The following is a 20950-nucleotide window of genomic DNA, read 5'->3' as shown; positions in this document are numbered from 1 at the left end:
TACTTCTTCGGCTCAGGACGAATGGCATGGTTGATATAGTGATGATGTAAAAGGTAGCCAAGACGCAGAATTTTTCCATTCCACAGTTTTTAAAAATTGAGAGAGAAATCAGAAGAAAGAATCTAAAGGATATCTGAAATTCATGGGGGGGGGGGGCAAACAGCAAAGACTTCACCAGATGGAACTTCAGCCAACTACGTAAACTATATAATACGCAAATTATGAATTTTGAAAACCACTTGCCAATGAAAAGGTGCATAAGAGGTTTTTTTCAAAATATTACTTGTGTTCTTTTAGATGTTTCTCACTACCAAAATACGACTTTCTGTCGATTTCTTTAATATTTTTATTATTATAGGCATACTATATATTTTGTTGTCCGAACACTTATTTAAAATTGATAAATAAGAACAAAAGTTGCTTTTTGAGATTACAAAAACGATCTCAAAAGATTGCGACATATTGAATCAGCTTTGAAGTAACAAAAAGCCAAAATGATTAATGTTTCAAATTTTATCTTTTCATCTGTCTAGTTTGTACTTATAAGAAAAACATTGTTAAGCTGATAAACAGTAAATCTATTATTCCTTTTGTTGGCTATAACAGGTAAAGTCCTGTTTACTAGCTAAAACTATCAACATAAATTTATAACAGGAAATATTCTAACTAGTAAACTTCAAGCTTTTGCATCTTATGCACCTATTATTTGCATATTTATGTTATCGTGAATATCCGAAATTGGTGAATGTCGACATTCACCGGTGAATTTCCGAAATACCATTTTTTCTATTTGGATTTAGTTAGCGTTGTCAGTCAACTTTTTCAGTTTTTTGCAAGGTTTGATGATGAGACCTTAGGTTAGGTTGGGTTATGTTAGTTTAGGTTTTTAACAATTTCTAAAATTTATAACCTAATTTAACCCAACCTGACCTAACTTTAACTTTAACCATTAAAGCTTGCATAAGACTGAAAAAGTTGTTTCGCAGAGCTAATTGAATCTAAGCAGAGAAAAAAGAATTTCTGATATTCACCGGTGGATGTTGACATTAACCAGATTTCGGACATTCACAGTAACATATACACAAGTAAATATATACCTGCGTGTAGGTATATATTATATACCAGGAGCCAAGTGGCTACGTTATGGCGTTGCCATAGGCTCGATACAAACACCCAGCACCAAATACAAATTCTTCCTTAAAGTTGTGATCTATTTAGATCGCATGTGGCCAGAAATGTCAATATGCCGGTTTTAAGAAAAAATTACAACTATGTAGCTGATTTCGAGGCCGGACTCCGGAACGGCAACGCGGTAGGCTAGTATATATTGATTCTTGGTGTCCCTTGCCTCCTAATCGCAGACATTGTGAGCCTTTTCTTGATGTCATGGTTCGGACCCCTGCACGCCTACGAGGTAGGCTATATATATTGATTCTTATTGACGCTTGTCTTCTAATTGCAGACAATGTCATCCTCTTCTTGATGCCATGGCGTCACCATAGGTTCGATACAACCACCCTGGAAAAAATACAAACTCTTCCTTAAGGTTAAGACCTATTTAGATCTTTTTTTGGCAAGAAATTAATATGCAAGTTAAAAAAAACAACAAAAAAACTATGCAACTGATTCCAAAGCCGGATCCCAGCACTCAGGATGCAGCAGGCTTGTATGTATTGATTCTCGCTGTAATTAGCCACCTGCAAATCAATCACCTTTGTTTGGTACCTTTCCTTGGGGAAATGGAGGGCCCAACAGGGAATGCATATAACATTGAAGGGTCCCAATGACTTGTCATTTTCATTTTTAACACGTTCTGATTCTCGCTGTCGCTTGTAATTCTTGCTGCCGCGTATTTCCTAACAGCATATTTCTTTGTTCTCGATGTCGCATATCTTTTAACCGCATATTTCATTGTTATTCTTTGAGATAACCAATAGCTGCTCCATGCCTGCTCAGCCTCAAGCTTCGAGTTATTAGCATCTAGGAGGTCAAGGAATTTACCTACCTTGGCAGCTTACTCAGCTCTGACAAGAGCCACTTCAAATACACCAAGCTATCCAAAGTTCAAGCTTGAACTGGATTTTATTACTGCCAGATGACTGACACTCGCAAATTTCAGTTTTAAAGCTTTGAAGTCAGCCTATTCAACTCACTCATCATACCTATCGTCATTTAATCCTGTGAATTCTTGGACTGTTAAAAAAGAAGACCTGTACCACCTCACTGCCTTTGAAACAAAATCACTACGACATAAGCTGTTGCTGTTATCACTTAGCTTGAGAGAATCTCCAACACTAAGCTTTCCCAAAGTCTCAAAGGTCAAATATACCGCACTCGACAGTATAAAACTATACAACAAATAGACTCATCAAATTGCCCCATTTATATGGATCACTGTGATGGACTTTGTCTTAAGGAATACAGCAAAGGCAATGAGAGAACAGAATCATTGGGAGAGTAAAACTCACCTAGACTTAGATTGTACTGATCATATGAGCATCCTAGATGAAATTGTTAGAATAATGAATGAATTTTTGAAGGTATTGAGAATTCAAGGTGCAAGAATAGGTTTGAAAATTAATGATAAGAAGACTAGGTCACAAAGAATGGGAATAAGTAAAGATGAAGAGGTGATGTTAGGAAGCGAGAAGATCGATCGAGTGGACATTTTCATATACCTAGGTAATATTATTAGTAAAGACGGTGGGTGTACTGAAGATGTTAAAAGTAGAATGACCAAGACCCAGGGTGTTTTTTTCAAAGTTGAAAAAGTTTGTAAGAGTGGGAAGGCTAGTCTGCAAACCAAAATTAGAATATTGGAGGATACAGTGATGACAGTGGTAAAGTATGATTTTAAAGTGTGGGCTCTTCGAAATACGGAGTAGTATTTGCTAGATATTTTGCAGAGAAATTGCCTTCGTACCGCATCTCATACAGGAATCACTACAAAAAATATGGTTCAATCCCGTTTTTTCAGGAAAATAGTCAAAGTGGCCAGGACAAGTTCTACAAATCAATGGTGACAGATTGCTCAGACCATCCCTGTCGTCGAACCATCTAGGGCCCACCCCACTGAAAAGCAGGTCACCCCTGAAAGGGTAGACGAATTTCCAAAGAAAGACTTAAGGAAAAAGGGAACTTGTTGGTAGGGTCTAATGAGAGTGTCTTCGAATAGTTTGGAATAGAGGAGGGGCATATTTAGCTTTGTTGGTCACAGGCGGCTTAATGTTGAGTTGTGAGTTGTCAGGAGTAGTAGTAGCAGCCTCCACTGAGAGCTATTGAAACTCTGGGGTTTGACTAGGAAATTTGATTGAAAAGACCGCGAAATTTTACGCCCCCTGCGTCGGGAAGGTTCTCAATCAAAGCGGGTAGTACCACAGAGAACTCTCAAAGCCTCTGAACCGCTTTAATGATATTTCCTTTAAGCTGATTTCTAGCGTTTTCCTAGCAGGTATGCTCGAACATTTTTAGAGACTGCCCTTTCCTGAATTTTAAATAAAATCCTGCTTCGTTTAATCGAAAAAAAATGCTTTCTGATGCCGTACTACTACTACAAATACTACCAACTACTCACCACAGCGCCAAGCCACCTGAGGCCAACACAGCTACGCACGCTTCTTCTTCATCCCAATCTATTAAAAGCCTCCCTCTTTACAAACTCCCAGGAAGTACCCACTTCCTTTAAATCTTTCTATGACATCCTCCCACCCCAACCACGGACAACCTGCTTTCCGTTTAACTCTTGACGGTTGGCCAGAAAGGACAATCTTCGGCAAACTAGTACCCTGAACTCGCAAAACCTCTTAAAGTTCATTTATTTTGCTCACACTTTCTTCTTTGACGCTTAAATCATCTTCCGTGGAGATTCCGTGATCTCCCATTGCCTATCCTGTCCTCCTTAATACAAAGTCCATCGAAATGATCCAAATAAAGAGGGATAGAACACAACCCTGTTTAATGATGTACGTTTTATTAAAAATCAGCACCTCTATCTCTGGCACGAAACGGGAGAAGTTAAATGGCTTTTCTAGGATTTCTTGAAAAACCAGTCTACAAGTACCTCTACAGGTTATGACAAGACCGCCCACTCAATTATGAATAGTTTGGCCAAACAAACTAAAAAGATTTGTGTGATGGACGAGATAGAATGAGCCTTTAAGGTATCAAACCCCCTCCAAACTGTCATGAGAATCCCTCGTAGCCGTGCCAGGCCCCGGCACGACTACGCGGCCAACTTGTATATATTTATTCTCGTTGTCGGTTATCTTGCAACCGCATACAATGTGAACTTAATCACGTGTTTTAATCGCAGACAATGTGAACTTTTTCTTGATGTAATAGTCTCACTATAAGTTTGGTGCAACCAATCTGGGAAAACCACGAATTTTTCCTCGAAGTTGTGACCTACTTAGATCGTTTTTGTGGCCAGAAATGGAAACATCCCAGTTTCAAGAAAAAAAATAGAACAAAAACAACTATATAGCCGATTTCGAGGCTGGGCCTACTTGCTCGAACGCAGAAGGCTTGTATATATTGATTTTCCTTGTCACTTGTCTTCTAACTGCAGACAATGTGAACCTCTTCTGGATGTCATGGCGTCATATTACGTTCGATGCAACCAACCTGAGAAAATACTAAAAAGGTATATAATTCTAACAAAATGATGTTTTAAATAAATACACATTTTCTCGTTTAAAGGGTATATATTCGTTATTCTTGTGTTTTAAGTCATAAGGTTTCAAATAAGAAATAACTATTAAGTTAAGAAAGTCTGGCGTAAATTCAACTCCTTCTTCCAGTTAATTCACCAGAAAAAACGGGTCAAAGTGATAATGCCAAAAAGAAAGCATGCCGAGGAATCACAAGAACAACGTGAAAACAGGATTGCGGCTCAAAGAGATAATGCCAAAGGAAAGCGTGCCGAGGAATCACAAGAGCAACGTCAATATTATCGCCTGGCATTCAGGTACAACCCAGTCGATGATTATAGCTTGAGTACAAGTGTTCAAATCGGGACTTGCTAAAATTTGTCCCTATTGCAAGGCCTTGAAATTTAATGGTGAAACAATGGGAATGTGTTGCGCCTCAGGAAAAGTTAAATTTCCTCATCTGGCTGCACCACCAGAGCCATTGAAGACTTTGTGACGTTACAGACCGGGGCACCAGGACACAAGGAATATAAATGACGACCGGGACACTGAAGGAGAAATTACAGACCGGGACACCGGGACACAAATGACGACCGGGACACAGGGAATATAAATGACGACCGGGACACAGGGACATAACTACAACGGGGACGCCGGAAGGGCACAGGGGAGATATATAAATGACGACGGGGACACAGGAAATATTTGATTAGCAATCACCATCAACAAAGCTCAAGGGCAATCATTAGAAAAATGGGGTATAGATCTGAATATGGATAGTTCCATGGACAATTATATGTTGCATGTTGAAGAGTCAGTAAAACTGACAATCTATTTATATACACAGACAATAGGACAGCGAAGAATGTTGTATATTCGCAAATTTTACGTAGTTAAAAACATATATATATATATCTATATTCACAGGTGGGACACAGGGGCACAACTACAATGGCACGTAACTAATATGGCGCGTAACGACTTACGCGCGGGGGGGGGGGGTGGTTGGAGGCGCGAAACGCCCCCACCGACCAAGTGTTGGTGTGGCGCAAAGCGCCACACCAACAGCTAGTAAACTATAAATATGCGTGTCCGATTGCAAAACGATGACAGTGGTGAAATATTTTCAGATCAATTGCTGGCAATTGGAAACGGAAAGCTCCCAGTAGACTCAATTTCAGAAAGTATACAACTGCTTGCTGAATTCTGTAATTTAGTGACGTCCAAAAATGAATTGGTTGAAAAGGTATTTCCGAATATTCTAACCAATTATAAAAATCATAAATGGCTCAGTGAACGAGCGATTTTGGCAGCCAAGAATAAAGACGTCCACGAAATCAACAATATTATTTTGACCAAGATTCGAGACCAGGAAGTATTTTACAAGTCAGTCGACACGGTTCTGGAACCAAATGAAGCGGTTAATTATCCATCTGAATTTTTAAATTTCCTGGATCTGCCAGGGTTTCCACCACACGTGCTACAACTAAAAATAGGCGTACCAATAATACTGTTACGAAATATTAACCCACCAAAGCTTTGCAATGGCATGCAACTTGCCGTAAAAAAAAACAATGGAAAACGTAATAGAGGCATCAATCTTGACAGGGCCTTTTGAGGATGAGGCTGTTCTTATTCCTCGAATATAAATCACGATCGAGACGCAGGGGCACAACTACAACGGGGGCACCGGGAGGGGGGCACAGGGGGGATATATAAATGACGACGGGGACACAGGGAATATTCGATTAGCAATCACCATCAAAAAAGCTCAAGGGCAATCATTAGAAAAATGCGGTATAGATCTGAATACGGATGGTTTTCCCCATGGACAATTGTATGTTGCATGTTCAAGAGTTGGTAAACCTGACAATCTATTTATATGCACACACAATGGGAGAGTGAAGAATGTTGTATATTCAAAATTTTTTGTAGTTAAAAACATATATATATCTATCTATATTCACATTTGGGACACAGGGACACAACTACAATGGCGCGTAACTAATTTGGCACGTAACGACTTACGCGCGCGGGGGGCTTGGGGGGGGGGGGGGGCGAAGAGCCCCCACCAACTAGGTGTTGGTGTGGCACGAAGCGCCACACCAACAGCTAGTATATATATATATATATATATATATATATATATATATATATATATATATATATATATATATATATATTTAGTAGACATATTCGATTCAGTTTCTGAACAGCGCATAAATAAATCTACAAAGTAAGTGCCTAACTTTTTTGTTGCGTAAATTTTATATACTTAAGAAAAGAGTTAGCGAAAAGTTTAGAACAAAGTTAAACTTTAACATTTGCGAGAAGAAATTCATGAATCTTGTCTGCATCTCTTCTCAGCAAGTTGCTGTTCAGCTTTATAGATTCCACTGCTTGCTTTACTTTCATGTCAACACCTGGAATCACAGAATAATAAGACCTCTTAATGACAATTTGACCAGGTCCATTTTTTCTAACTTTTCTGACCCCACGTCCAATATAAATTATTGGAATTAATTGCAACAGTCATCCCTCAAAGCTAATAGAGCCATTTTCTTTTCAAAGAGAATGCTGTTTATTGGGCGTCAGTAATGAAAATCAATTACACTCGAGCCCTGGATTCACTTTTAACCCTCTAAAGCTGTGTGGATATTCCTAAAATTAAGGATTAATAACAAGAAATAGAAAAAAAACATGTTGGCTATCAAAAACTAAACACAGATTTCTGGACATGAAATCATATCTTTTAGGTTTTTTTAAGGAAATATATTTTGTGAAAGCTCTGAAGTTCAAACTAACATGTTCTTAAACATCTTCTCAATGCTTAAAACAAATTTGTCTCCGCTTGATAAGAACCAGTACTTTTTCCCCCGGATCGGTAATAAATTAAAACCAAAATCAGCAATTGATCTTATTTTCAAATTTCTTTGTTTTATGGACAGTAACAATTTAGTCTCTAAACAACTAACATAAAAAATAATTAAAATAGAAAAAGAAGTTTAAAAGAAGTTTTAAAAAGAAGAGGACAAATTTGAATGCAAGAAACTTAGTCAAATTTGTTTTATACCAAGGGGGGAGGGTGAATCTAATACACCATTCCCTGCTTCATACGTGTCTGTCTGCTTCTTATTTGCACAAAATAAATACATACAATACTATTTGCTTTACATTTAAAGCACCAAGATATCGAGTTTCACTTTATCAAGAAAGAGACAGCTTGTTTTAATTGCTTTCAACTTTAACTCCACCTTATTTTATTCGCCGTAGAAAATAAAACCATTAGGGTTTTGGACACCTGGGTATTCATGATGTTATTCACCTGAATATTCTTTTTTCCAAAATTAATAAAGGCCCTAATATTTCACACCGGAAAATGAACACCTATCTTATAATGAATATTCTTGTAAAGACGAACAACAACCATCGAGCGAAGCTCAGTTCCCTGGTATGCAAATAATTATTGTAAGTTTTCTGCCGCAATACGTATCAGTTAAGAATCCGGGACTCACTTCAACAAATATCCAACGGGAAAGTCTTTCTCTAAGAGCTCAGAACCAACGAATTTGTCAACAAACAAATATTGTTTTTAAACTCTTCCTACTTGTGCTCAAGGTTTTCAGCCTTCAGGGATATCTAGTTTCAGTTAGCAGACGATTTATGAAAAATATTAAGAGGGCTGGGAGAGGAGAACAAACTTCCTGTCATGACAGATCTAGATAGGTTTTCACACCGGAAAATAGTAATATCCCAGTTTCAAGAAACGAAAAATTTTAGAGCCATTTTTGGAAAAAAGTTTAAATATATACACATATACAAATATTGCTCGTTTAATCAAACAGTTCGTGGTAACGAACTGTAGTAAGGAGCGACCCGACTCAATAGTAACCAAAACTCTAAAAAATTGAATTTTGATATCAATAGCTACATCAAAAGAATCGCATTTTAATGCTGATTTTAAATATATAAGTTTCATTAAGATTAGTATTACCCATCAAAAGTTACGAGCCTGAGAAAATTTGCCTTATTTAGGAAAATAGGGGGAAACACCCCCTAAAAGTCGTAGGATCTTAACGAAAATGACACCATCAGATTCAGGGTATCAGAAAACCATACTGTAGAAGTTTCAAGCTCCTATCTACAAAAATGTGGAATTTTGTATTTTTTGCCAGAAGACAAATCACGGGTGCGTGTTTATTTGTTTTTTTTTTCCCAGGGGTCATCGTATCGACCAAGTGGTCCTATAATGTCGCAAGAGGGCTCATTCTAACGGAAATGAAAAGTTCTAGTGCCCTTTTTAAGTGACCAAAAAAATTGGAGGGCATCTAGGCCCCCTCCCACGCTCATTTTTTTCCCAAAGTCAACGGATCAAAATTTTGAGATAGCCATTTTGTTCAGCATAGTCGAAAACCATAATAACTATGTCTTTGGGGATGACTTACTCCCCCACAATCCCTGGGGGAGGGGCTGCAAGTTACAAACTTTGACCATTGTTTGCATATAGTAGTGGTTATTGGGAAGTGTAGAGACGTTTTCAGGGGGATTTTATTTTGTTTGGGGGTGGGGCTGAGGAGAGGGGGCTATGTTGGAGGATCTTTCCTTGGAGGAATCTGTCATAGGGAAAGAAAAATTCAATGACAAGGGCGCAGGATTCTCTAGCATTACTATAAGAAAACAATGAAAAATAAACATGAAAACGTTTTTTCAAATGAAAGGAAGAAGTAGCATTGAAACTTAAAACGAACAGAGATTATTACGCATATGAGGGGTTCTAAAAATACTTTAGCATAAAGAGCGAGGTATTTAGGAGGAGATAAATACCTTGCTCTTTATGCTAAAGTATTTTTAGTAATTTCAACTATTTATTCTAGGCCTTTCTGATTCAGGGGTCATTCTTAAAGAATTGGGACAAAACTTACGATTTAGTGTAAAGAGCGAGGTATTAACGAGGGTACAAACCCCCTCGTATACATAATAAAAATATAAGGTTATGAAAGTCTGTTACGTAAGTTAATTCTTAAGTTACGTATATTTTTTACTAATAAAAACGTTCGTTAAAAATTAAAAGTTCTAGTTGCCTTTTTAAGTAACCGAAAAATTGGAGGGCAACTAGGCTTCCTTCTCCACCCCTTATTTCTCAAAATCGTCTCATCAAAACTAAGAGAAAGCCATTTAGCCAAAAAAAGAATTAATATACAATTTTCATTTTAATAGTTTATGTGCGGAGAGCCAAAACCAAACATGCATTAATTCAAAAACGTTCAGAAATTAAATAAAAAAACTAATTTTTTTAGCTGAAAGTAAGGAGCGACATTAAAACTTAAAACGAACAGAAATTACTCCGTATATGAAATGAGTTGTCCCCGCCGCAATCCCTCGCTCTTTACGCTAAAGCTTGACTCTGCCACAATTCTACTTTTTAAAACAATTTAAAGCTTTAGCGTAAAGAGCGAGGGATTGCGGCGGGGACAACTCATTTCATATACGGAGTAATTTCCGTTCGTTTTAAGTTTTAATGTCGCTCCTTACTTTCAGCTAAAAAAATTAGTTTTTTTTATTTAATAAAATAGATAAAGACATCAAGCTTTTACATAAATGTACTTTGAGTAGCATTTTTGTGGGTATGATACTTTCCAAAAAAAAAAAAAAATTGGTTAAATTCTGGGTGGCGGAACATAATAAGTAAACATAAAAAGTAAAGCACATAAAAGTTTACCTTTCATTTACAAATGTTCAACGGTTCAATCGCTTCATTGACGAAACAAGAATAAATAAGTCAGACGTTATCAAAACAACTCAATCCCATCCTGGATGCCAAGAACCGCAATATTGATATTTTTAGACATAAATACGCAGAGTGGTCACCACTCCTACTCCGGGAAACGATCTTACCTCTCATCAATCATAATAATTAACCAAAGACTTTTCTTTTCCCCACCCAGGGGAAACAACCCCATCACACAAATTAAAAAAACTATTCTTTTGTAATTTTAACACTAATAAATAATTTTTTAACTCTTTTTTTTAAACGACGCAAGGGAACTACTACCTCTCAGCTCTTCTGAGGTCAGATTCTATATGATGGCACGTGCTATATTCGGAGCACGACAGGTATGTGCAGATTGGATGATAACCGAGTATGCTAGACTCACAAGATAAAAATTTAATCACAAAAGTCAAGCAGGATAGTTGATGCAGTGACTTCATTGATAAGTACTCCTCATTTTTTTACAATCAATATTAGACATCGTTGGTGGATCGAGTTCAGATTCCGCAAGTGAGATTGAAAAGTCAATGGCCAGATCATTGCTCAATAAAGTAAATGGGTCATTATAACAGTGTTGTACAGCAGGACAAGTGTTTTCTGCAATAAGGTGTTCCTAAGTTTTTCTATAACTCCAAGATTCCGGGATAGCCTTGGCTCTACTGCTTGAAAATGATGCAGGAATGGCAAGTTTTCATCAAGAGGGGCCCCAAAGTACCTTGCAAAGTTTTTTTCTGGCAGACTGCTCAGACTTCTAGACCAGAAATACCACGTATTTCTGGATGAACACCCCCCAACCCGGGGAAAAATAAAAGACAAGATTTGTCAACAATAATAACAAGTTGATTAGAATCCATCCATAGATACGTCTCCTCCAGAACGTCCCTCAGTTTGGACATGAGCATTGTCTTATCCGTTTCACAGTAGCCAAGTGTAGTTTCATTGGTGAAAGCCACGAGCTCCCATTGTCATCTTCGGACTGTAAAGAATCTTCATTGTGACATACGAGGCGTGTTTTTTAATTAAGGTTCGTTTGATCATAAGTACACAACAAATGATTTTTTTTTCAAGTAAATTTATTTTCAAAAACTACACACTTTACTCTATTTAACAGCATAGTTGCCATGTTTGTTGTAACACTTATCATGCCTCTAAAATAATTTTAAAGTAACCTTTGTATAGAAACTTGCTGCCTGTTCCGCTAACCAGGAATTCACTTCCGTTTTTACGTTGTCACCATTATTATAGCGTTTGCCAACAAAGCGTTGCTTGAGGTGGAGAAACGGAAGGTAATCACTCGGCACAAGATCAGAACTGTATTGTGGGTGATCTAAAACCTCCAGCCAAAACTGTCCAACAAATTACAGGTCTAACCAGCAGTCTGAGGTCTAGCATTGTCATGAAGAAGTACAATTTCCTTTGTCAGCATGCCAAGTTTTTTTTTTCTTTTTATTTCTTAATTGCTCTGCGGAGCGTTCTGAGGATTAGACAGTATGCTTCTGGATTGATAGTGGTTCTTCTGTTGTTTGAAGTCAACCAAAAAAAAAGCCATGCCTATTCCCAAACCGACGCCACTATTTTGCGCTGGGAGAGAAGATGTTCGGCCTTCAAATTTTCAGGGGATTGTGTGTGTTTCTATTCCATATTCTGTTGCCTCGATTTGGGCGTGATATGCGAAAACCATGTTTCGTCTCCAGTAAGCCGGTTGCCACCTCAGTAGCAACCGTTAAAAAGGTGACGACGACGTAAAAACAGCAGTGAACTCTTGATTATTGGAGCCGGCGGCAAGTTCTAATAAAGACTTTACTTTAAAATTAACTGAGTGGTATGATAAGTGTTTCAAAAAACTTAGTAATTATGTCAAAAAGTAGAGAAAAGCACGAACTTTCTGAAAATAAAGTCCCTTTTTTGAAATAATCTTTCGTTGTGTACTTATGTTCCAACGGACCTTAATTAAAAAATACGCCTCGTAGATTACAGCAGCGAAGATTTGTCCCTGCTGGGTTCAAATTCTTATCTAATATCAAGGAAAACCACTACAGGTAGTAGACCAGAATCCAAAGATTTCTCCAACAATAAGCTCAACGCCATTAATGCATCTTGGGCGGAGTACCCTGGTCTGAACCCCAGCAGGCTATTATTGAGAATTTCTTCAACAAAACTGGAGTAGCTATTGCTGCCAAGGTTCCTGAAAAAATGGAACTGAAAACTGAAAAAGACTGAAAAAAGGGATATAGGTCTGCGATTAGCCAGATCAACACGAGAAGATTCTAGCTAATTTTTTTTTAGCAGTTTTGAGAAAACACCATTTTTCAAGGACAAATTTATCAAGTAAGTGAGAGCCTTTATATTTGACAGGGCAGCTACTTTTAACACTTTACTGTGTACTTGATTGAACCTAGAAGCCGAATTAGCCTGTTAGATTTGGGATAATTTGCAGATTTTCAGATAGGAGAGATAGGTGCAAGTGCCCTTGACTTAGTGCATACCGGACCAAGATAATCTTAAACTCTTAACGGCATTTCCAATAGAATCTGCATTCTTATTGCCCACCTCCGCAAAAAAAGCTCCCAATGGATTTGCAACATCAAAAAAATATTATAAAATAACAACTATGCTTCCAACTCATTACCTTTATACGCCAGAATATTTCAACACAACTACTTTCAATTTAAGTGCGTTTATTTTGCACTAAACGTGACAAGTAGGAGATCAAAAGACAGGCTAAATATTTCTTGACTTCAGCTACACCTTCGTTATTCAGGGAAAAAAAAATTGAAAGATTGAATGGAGGGAGGAGGTTGAAAAATAGCAGAAAGAGAGAAAAGGTCTAAAAATTGTGCTCAAAATAGTTATTAATCCCTCATAAAATATACAAGATATCTTAACAACGATTTTAAAGAAGAAATGGCCATAAGAATAATGAAATTCGTCAGGGGTGAAATTTAACTCTTTTTAAGAGTTAAATACTATGGAGGTATGAGACTGAAGTTCGATAAAAACGTACGAAGGAAATTTTAATTGATAAGAAATATGCTGAAGGCAAGATGTTCCCCAAATAGCAGCAGAATATTTAAATTCACTATTGTTCATAAATCGCCATAACTAAAATAAACTATGAAACTTGAATAATGAACAAAAATTCTAATATTTTGTGTTGACATTACCAATTCACTTTTTGCATGTGTATTGAAACATTCTATATAATGCAGTTTTACTTTCACATATTTACATAGCCCATTTTATTTATAGCCAAATTTTTTATTAGAGCTCAAGAAATCTTTCGTAAGAATCAATACTATCCATCTGAGAAAAAGATTGTCATTCTTTTCAACCGAATAACGATTTCTTGGGTCTCCGACTGGTGCCATTGACAAGTGATATGCGGTCTAAACACTGGTCTCATATATGCTTCTTTTCAGATGTTTTTTTCCTAACTGGCTCAGTTGTGTAGAATCATTATGTCTGTTAAACTTGCTGTATGCAATTAGGGTTGTTTACTGCCGTTGGAGATTCTTAAAAAAAAAAAAATCCTATTTTCGTTTCATTGGCTTTAGCCTACTGTATACGCAAAAATCTTTAATCTCGCTCCAGCTTCCTTATAGTTATTACTGGAAGTATAGGAAACAGGATATTTCAGATTCTGTGGACCAGGATATCTACAATTCCAGCTGGTTTACACCTTCCGTCATAGAAGCATTCATTCTAATCCAGTTCTGAATTTGAAATATGGGAAAAATAATTTGAGCAGTGGAGGGGTTCCCACGGGGATCTAGAACAAAATCTTGGGGAGAGCCCAATGTGACAAGGGCACCGATGAGCAAAATCTTGGGGGGGATGTGAGAAAGGTGCCAATAATTGACCATATTGACGAATTTATTCTATAAAAAAAAGAGTGAAAAAAAGAAGAAAAAACAGGGAAAGAGGGCGCCAGAAAAACTCTTGGGGACACGCCCCCTGGATCCACCAGTCGAGGTTCCAGCTCCAATCACTGTGCCCTAGCAAAGAGTTCCAGCCCCTAGCAACAACCAGGTGTTATTGATTTTCTTCAAGATGCAGATGTTTGTTACGTAAAAGGAGTTTTTTGTTACGTAATAGCAAAAGTTTTTTCTTTGATTGTTATGCTAATTACTTTAAGAAACGTAGGGATGTAGGGAAAAAACCTCCAGGGCCCACCAGTGGGGGGCCTTCACGATGCTGGTATTATCATGCAGGCGTAGGCGTAGAGCCTGCTAGTCAAGTGGAGAACCTCCGGTTGTAACTGAGGACGGCGCACACGAGAATGTTACATAATGCTGTAGAAGATGTTTTTGTTCTTCAATATCTTTTTTTATTTTTTATTTCTTCAAGATATTTTTTTCTTCAGGATTTCTTTTTCTGATTTTCACTTATTTCCAGCCTTCTTCTTATTTCCACTGATTTTGTAAAAAATTGGGTGTATGGTCTCTCACACTGTGCCTGTGTGTTTAAGCGTCTGTTTGTCTGTCTCTATCTCTGCCGTTCACATCGGATTAAAAAGGTTCTCAAACAAAATTGGAAAGCGAGTACAAGATTTATTGATAAAAAAGCAATGGTTTTCATGCAGTATTATAGTTTTGATGTTGTGGGGTATACTTACGGCAAATTTCTCAGTACTTAAGTAGACAGTCCTCGACTGAGGGAGTTTATAGAGAGGAAAATAACTCTTTCTTAGCTGCATAATATTGATTTCAGTGCCATAAAGAGAATCAAAGCCATTAGAGAATCAAAATAAAATTTTACCTAGCTCACGTCAGAAAATTAATAACAATGTAACAGCCAGGTGTGTCTAATGAATCAATAGTCAATAACATCATTGGATTCTAGCGCGCTCTTGGAGAAAAGTGATATAAAACACGCAATTTATAGCTTATCGATTCAAAAACCGTGCAGAGAATTCTCCGCGCGGACAAAAACCTTTCATGACGGACTATAAAGATTTTTTGAGGGGAAAAATCTTGAAGAAAATGAAACCTTTAAGAAAAAAAACGCCTTGAAAGAAAAAAACGCCTTGAAAAAAACATCTCGAAGAAAATGCCTAGAAAAAAATATTTTGAAGAAAAAAGAAATCTTGAAGAAAAAAACATCTCTTAAAGCATTACGGAACACCCACGTGTGCACCGTCCTCAGTTACAACCAAGGGTTCTCCACTTGCTAGTGGGTCTCTACAAAATCATGCCAGATTACGTCACAATCAAAGAAAAAACTAATTTTTAACGCCTATGTCTGTATGATAATACCAGCAGCGTGAAGGCCCCCTCCCCCATTGGCGGGTCCTGAAGGTTTTTTCCTACATCCCTTGGTTTCTTTCAGTAATTTCAGTATTGGTTTCATAACAACCAAAAGCAAATCATTCCCTATTAGGTAACAAACAACTCCTATTACGTAACTAACACCTGCATCTTGAAGAAAATCAATAACACCTGGTGGTTGCTAGGGACTCGGAACTCCTTGCTAGGGCGCAGTGATCGGAGCTGGATCCCCTCCCCTACTAATTTGAACTGATCCTTTCGTAGCACTATAAGTTAAAACATAAAACAAGATCTTACCATGTTCATTGTTAACGGTCAAAAAATTTTCAACTTCTTCTGCTTGCTCGATAGTTGCGAAATTGCATGTAACACTTTGAATAAGTTCACCAATGTGGAAAACTCCCTAAAACATACATATTATAGCATAAAATATTCTGTAAAAGTGAAAAAACATAACCCTTATGCTTTGGATTTAGGACAATTTCTTTCTTAGATATTGGATCATAGAAATATATATTTGTAATGTTATTGTTTGTTGCTGTTTATGTAGTGAGATTTAATCAAAATTGAATTTTCCATTTTGTATTGCCACGGCCCTATGGCCCTAGGGCTTTTGGATAAATAAAAGTTATTATTATCATCATCATTATTAGTTGTTGTATGTTGTCAGTTTTTTTAGTTTTAAAATGTACGAATCGTAGTTCAATTTTTATTTAATTTTTCTTTGAACAAAAAATTTTCACAATCCAAATTGTTTTGTTCCTTTAAAAAAAAAAAAAAAAAAGCGAGCTAACTAAAATCAGCGGGATTATAAATGATCTAGTAAGTCAGAAAAGAAAACTCAAGGACATAAGGACAAAATCTCAGTTTGTGCAACACGGATATAAAAGTCACAATTTCTTTTTGCACAACAAAGTTAAACTAAATCTTTTAACTCTTAAGAAAACCTTAAAGCTTCTCCCTCAAACTTGGTTTTAGGTCATTTTTTTCATCAACAATCCTTATTTTATCTTTTCCGGTGTTTGGCTTTGAAATGTATAAATGGTGTTCGTTAAACATTTGATCCGTAAAACGGAAAGATCCGTTTAACATTTGACACGTTTACGAGTCAAATCGTTTCACTTTTTCGAACTATTCCAAAACAAATTAGCTGTTCCCACTTGACACATGGAAATTTCTAAAAGGCTATCGCTTAGCAACACAACTAAGATTGTATCTTTATATTTCCTCTTTGTCGTAGAGTTTTTCTAAATTGACGGCTCATTTTAGATCATTCTTTTTTTTAGTTCTGCTCAATTGTCAATCGTTTCATATTTAGGATATTTGAGTTTTTCTGACTTGCCAGTCATTTCGATCACAATTATTTTATTTATTACTTACGATATATACCATTCTAGGTCCTCATTCTTTAGTGTTATTAGCCTCTAGTATATTTTTTTAGCTTTCATTGCTGTTTTGCTAATTAAACAAATATAGTCTGGAATTTGACTATATCCAATTTACAGATAAAAATGACACTCATCATTGCAAAACAAACTCATTTTGAAAGAAAAAAGATCAAAGAGTACTAGGATTATTAGACTGAAGACTAAAGAGCGCAAAAGTACAAATCAAAGATGACACACCAATGAAAATAGCCTAAGAGTGTAATGGATTTCAAAATTTCCCGTGACGGTAAACAGCAATGTTAAAACTTATTACAAACAGAAATCATTCAGCATTAGAGAAGGCTGCCAAACCCTCAACCTTCAGCCTGTCAGATAAAATTTAACTTATACTAACTAGGATTATATACATTTTCAAACATGGGCATTTTATATGGACGAATAGTGAATTTCTAAAAAGGCAACAAGGTAACTAACATATGTTCGTAATCACCAACCAACAGAATCTAATACCTATCTAATTAATATTTAATAAAGTGACAGCTTTTCCATGGAAATCAAAAGCTTTATCGTATAAGAGAGGCAGTTTGAGTGGAGAGGGGATTGGCGGAGTGGAAGAGGGGAATCCCCTCGCACACAAAGTAAGTTCTGTATATTTTAGGTTCAGGTACATGGCAAATACCATGAAGAGGATAGGCTGGGTTTCAATTGTTTGGGCTGTTCTGGTGTTGTGGGGATTAACTGCGTCAAAAACACCTTCCTCAAGCCCTATCACTAGTAAGACAACCCTGCTTACGTGGCCTCATGGTATACTTTAAACAGACTTGTTATCAGTTTCAGAAGCTCATCTCCCAGGAATAGAAAATACAATTTTAGGTCACACAAAATTTATGAACTCGGGTGGGAAATGAAGAAATGAGATTAAAAGCTATTTTCGCATTGTTACAGGATCTAAGCAAGGTTGTGTTCTATCCTCCTTTGTATGGACGTTTTGATGGACACTTTATCCTAAGGAACATGGCAAAGGCTATTGGAGATCATGGAATCAAACGAGAATGTTAACTTCTCGTAGACTTAGATTAAGCTGCTGATTTGAGTGTCCTAAATGAAGATATTAGCAAAATGAACAATGCTTTGGAGGTTTTAAGAGTTCAGGGTGGAAGAATAGGCTTAAAACTAAATTAGGAACCTCGTTTTTTGTGTCTCTAGGGATGAAATTTCAAATGCAAACTGATAATTTCATTTTTGTAATACAGAAAAGTACACAGAGATTTAAAGATTTGAAAAAAAAATTATTATTAATTCAACACTAATTATTCTGCAAGAAATAAGAATATTGCATAAGGCCTAATACACCAAAGAGGAGATGAATCACCCATTTTCTAATTTCTCATTTTTAAACCTAGAAACTTTGCAATAATTAAAAATTTTTCAGGATAACATTTATTTGAGAACTAAATTGAAGTCAATGTTTCTAATTATGGTAAGAAGTATTTATCTGTGGGTCTAACTCTTCAAAATTGACTGTGTAGCCCCTGAAAAGCTCCTCTAGGCCAAGCCCTGCTTACAACCAATCTGATCTCTGCTGTAGAATTAAGACTAGAAATGCTAGTCTATGGAGATTCAAAGAGATGATTTCCTCAGAATAACTATGTTGAAGTGAATTATAGAGGGGGGGGGGGTAAATCCAAACCTTCATCCCTTACCAAAACAAACCAGAGTCTAACAAGTTCCTCTTCCCCCAGCCACACTAAAAAACGAAAATTGTCTTAGTTTCCCTCTCCCATCTAGACAGTCCTGTTGTAAAAGCAGATCTAGAGCATAATCTCAGGATGGGGGGGGGGAATTTGGTAAGGGCACCAATAATCGACCAAATGCACAAGTTTATTAAAAGGGTGTTAAAAAAAAATGAGGACATGAGAAAAATCTTTGGGGGGAAAAGGATCAGCGCTTCCCATGGATCTGCTGCTGTCCTGTTATATTTTTTCAGAAGTCTGTATCTGCCCTTTGAAACATATTTATTTTTCGATTTTAACATTTTCAGTAGAAATTTTTTCTATGCTCTCTTACATACTTAGCTAGAAATAACACATAGCAGGTTGGAGGCTGTTTGTCTTATCAAGGCCAGAAAATAGCGACTAAAACGCTACTCAGCTCCGGGTAGTAGCTCAGTCAACCCGTAGGCTGTCATTAGTCTTTCATTTCTAGCCCGTAGGGATGGGTATGCAAAAGAGAAATTTCACAAAACGGAAATAAGCTGGTCTAATAGTCTTTTTATTAGTAGCCGGAAAAATATTCCCAAATGGAGTCAATGCGAGGACATGAGGCATTGCAAATACGTTGTACACACTGTCAGGAATACAGCTTCTGTAGCAAGCTTTACAGCAAACTAGCATACAAAACGCTTTTCTAAGTTTCTCGCTTAGATGAGAGATAAGGAAAGTCCTTGTCGTTTTTACACTATTCCCTATCGGGAGACCGAGATACTTAATACAAGCAGATAACTGATCACTTTGATTTTCTAAATGTGAGCATCCAACATCACTGACAGAGTTGCCAAAAGCACCTTGCTTTTGGCAAATTTTGGAGTTTGCTCTTCGAACCATTAAAATTTTGGCATCTTCCCAACTAAGCAAAGAAAAAGTATTCTCAACCGGTACAGTTATACTTAAGCTCAGGATATCATCAGCGTAATGTACAATGGAAGGGTTCAAAACTCTAAAACTAATTCTAGCCTTTTTGTGGGGTGCAACCACATTATTATTATACAATGGTGGCGAAGTAACCCTTGCATAAGTCTTGTATCAAACTAACTTCCAGGTAAAAAGATAACAATCAAATCTGAAAAAATTCTTTCAAAGACATTTAGATTTACTATAATTTGCATTACCAGATAAAGCAAACATAATATCGATTATTAAGGAAATTTTTTCAACTATATTTATTTGCTGTATATATTGTTTTTACAATTTCATAGTTCCCTTTATTTGACGGAAATACTTTTAAAAAATTGCCACTAAACTCTTAAAATAATGGTTCAATTTCTATATCGATAAATTTATGCCAGGAGCTGTACATTTTTTCTATTCCTCCTTAAGTAATCCAATGAGGCTCAAAAACATCTTTCAAATTTCCCAAGTCTTCATTGCTTAGATGGCTAAATATTTTTTCAATACATAGATACGGCAACTCTGTTAAGTTCTTAAAGATATAATTAAAACTTCTATTGGCTGGTTCAAATTAGTCATTCCTGTTCATACCCTTTCTGAAATGGCTTCTTAGTATGCTAGCATATAATGGAAATTCCGTTTCATAGTTTGCTGTTTTCAAAAACTCCATTACATTCTTATTTCTCAAACATTTTGCAAACGAGCTTTCTCCTTTTACTAAAATTTCATAAAATGATGTGTTGGAATCAGGAATTTTCTTCTTCCTCATACTATCTAGCTCTCTCATGCATTTAAACTGAAAATCACTTTCATCAGCAGGCTCTCTCCAATATTCAAGTTCCGGCTGATTTTCTTCGTATACATATAAATTTGCCACTTTCATTTTAATTATGTGGTGAATAATAAATCTATGATATCTACGATTATTAGACATAACAGAGGAAGAAAACCAATCAGCAACCTTAAGAAAAGGATTAAAACCACTTTGAATGATAATATTTATGTCAGATCCAAACTCCAGAAGCGTTTCAACAGCTTCTAAACACATTTTTGAACAAGCGTAATGAAGCGCTGTTTTTGTATTTTTGTCTCTAGAGTTAACTCTCGCACCAAATTTGAGCAATAATTTCATACTTTGTGTGGATCCTGTTAAAGCAGCTTCATGAAGTGGACTTGCACCAGTATTTTTTCTTACATTAGCAGCAGCCCC

Source organism: Artemia franciscana, chromosome 3 (genome assembly GCF_032884065.1).
Source record: "Artemia franciscana chromosome 3, ASM3288406v1, whole genome shotgun sequence".
Taxonomy (NCBI): Eukaryota; Metazoa; Arthropoda; class Branchiopoda; order Anostraca; family Artemiidae; genus Artemia; species Artemia franciscana.
The sequence above is the reverse complement of the archived record's forward strand: the minus strand, read 5'-3'. Positions refer to the sequence as shown.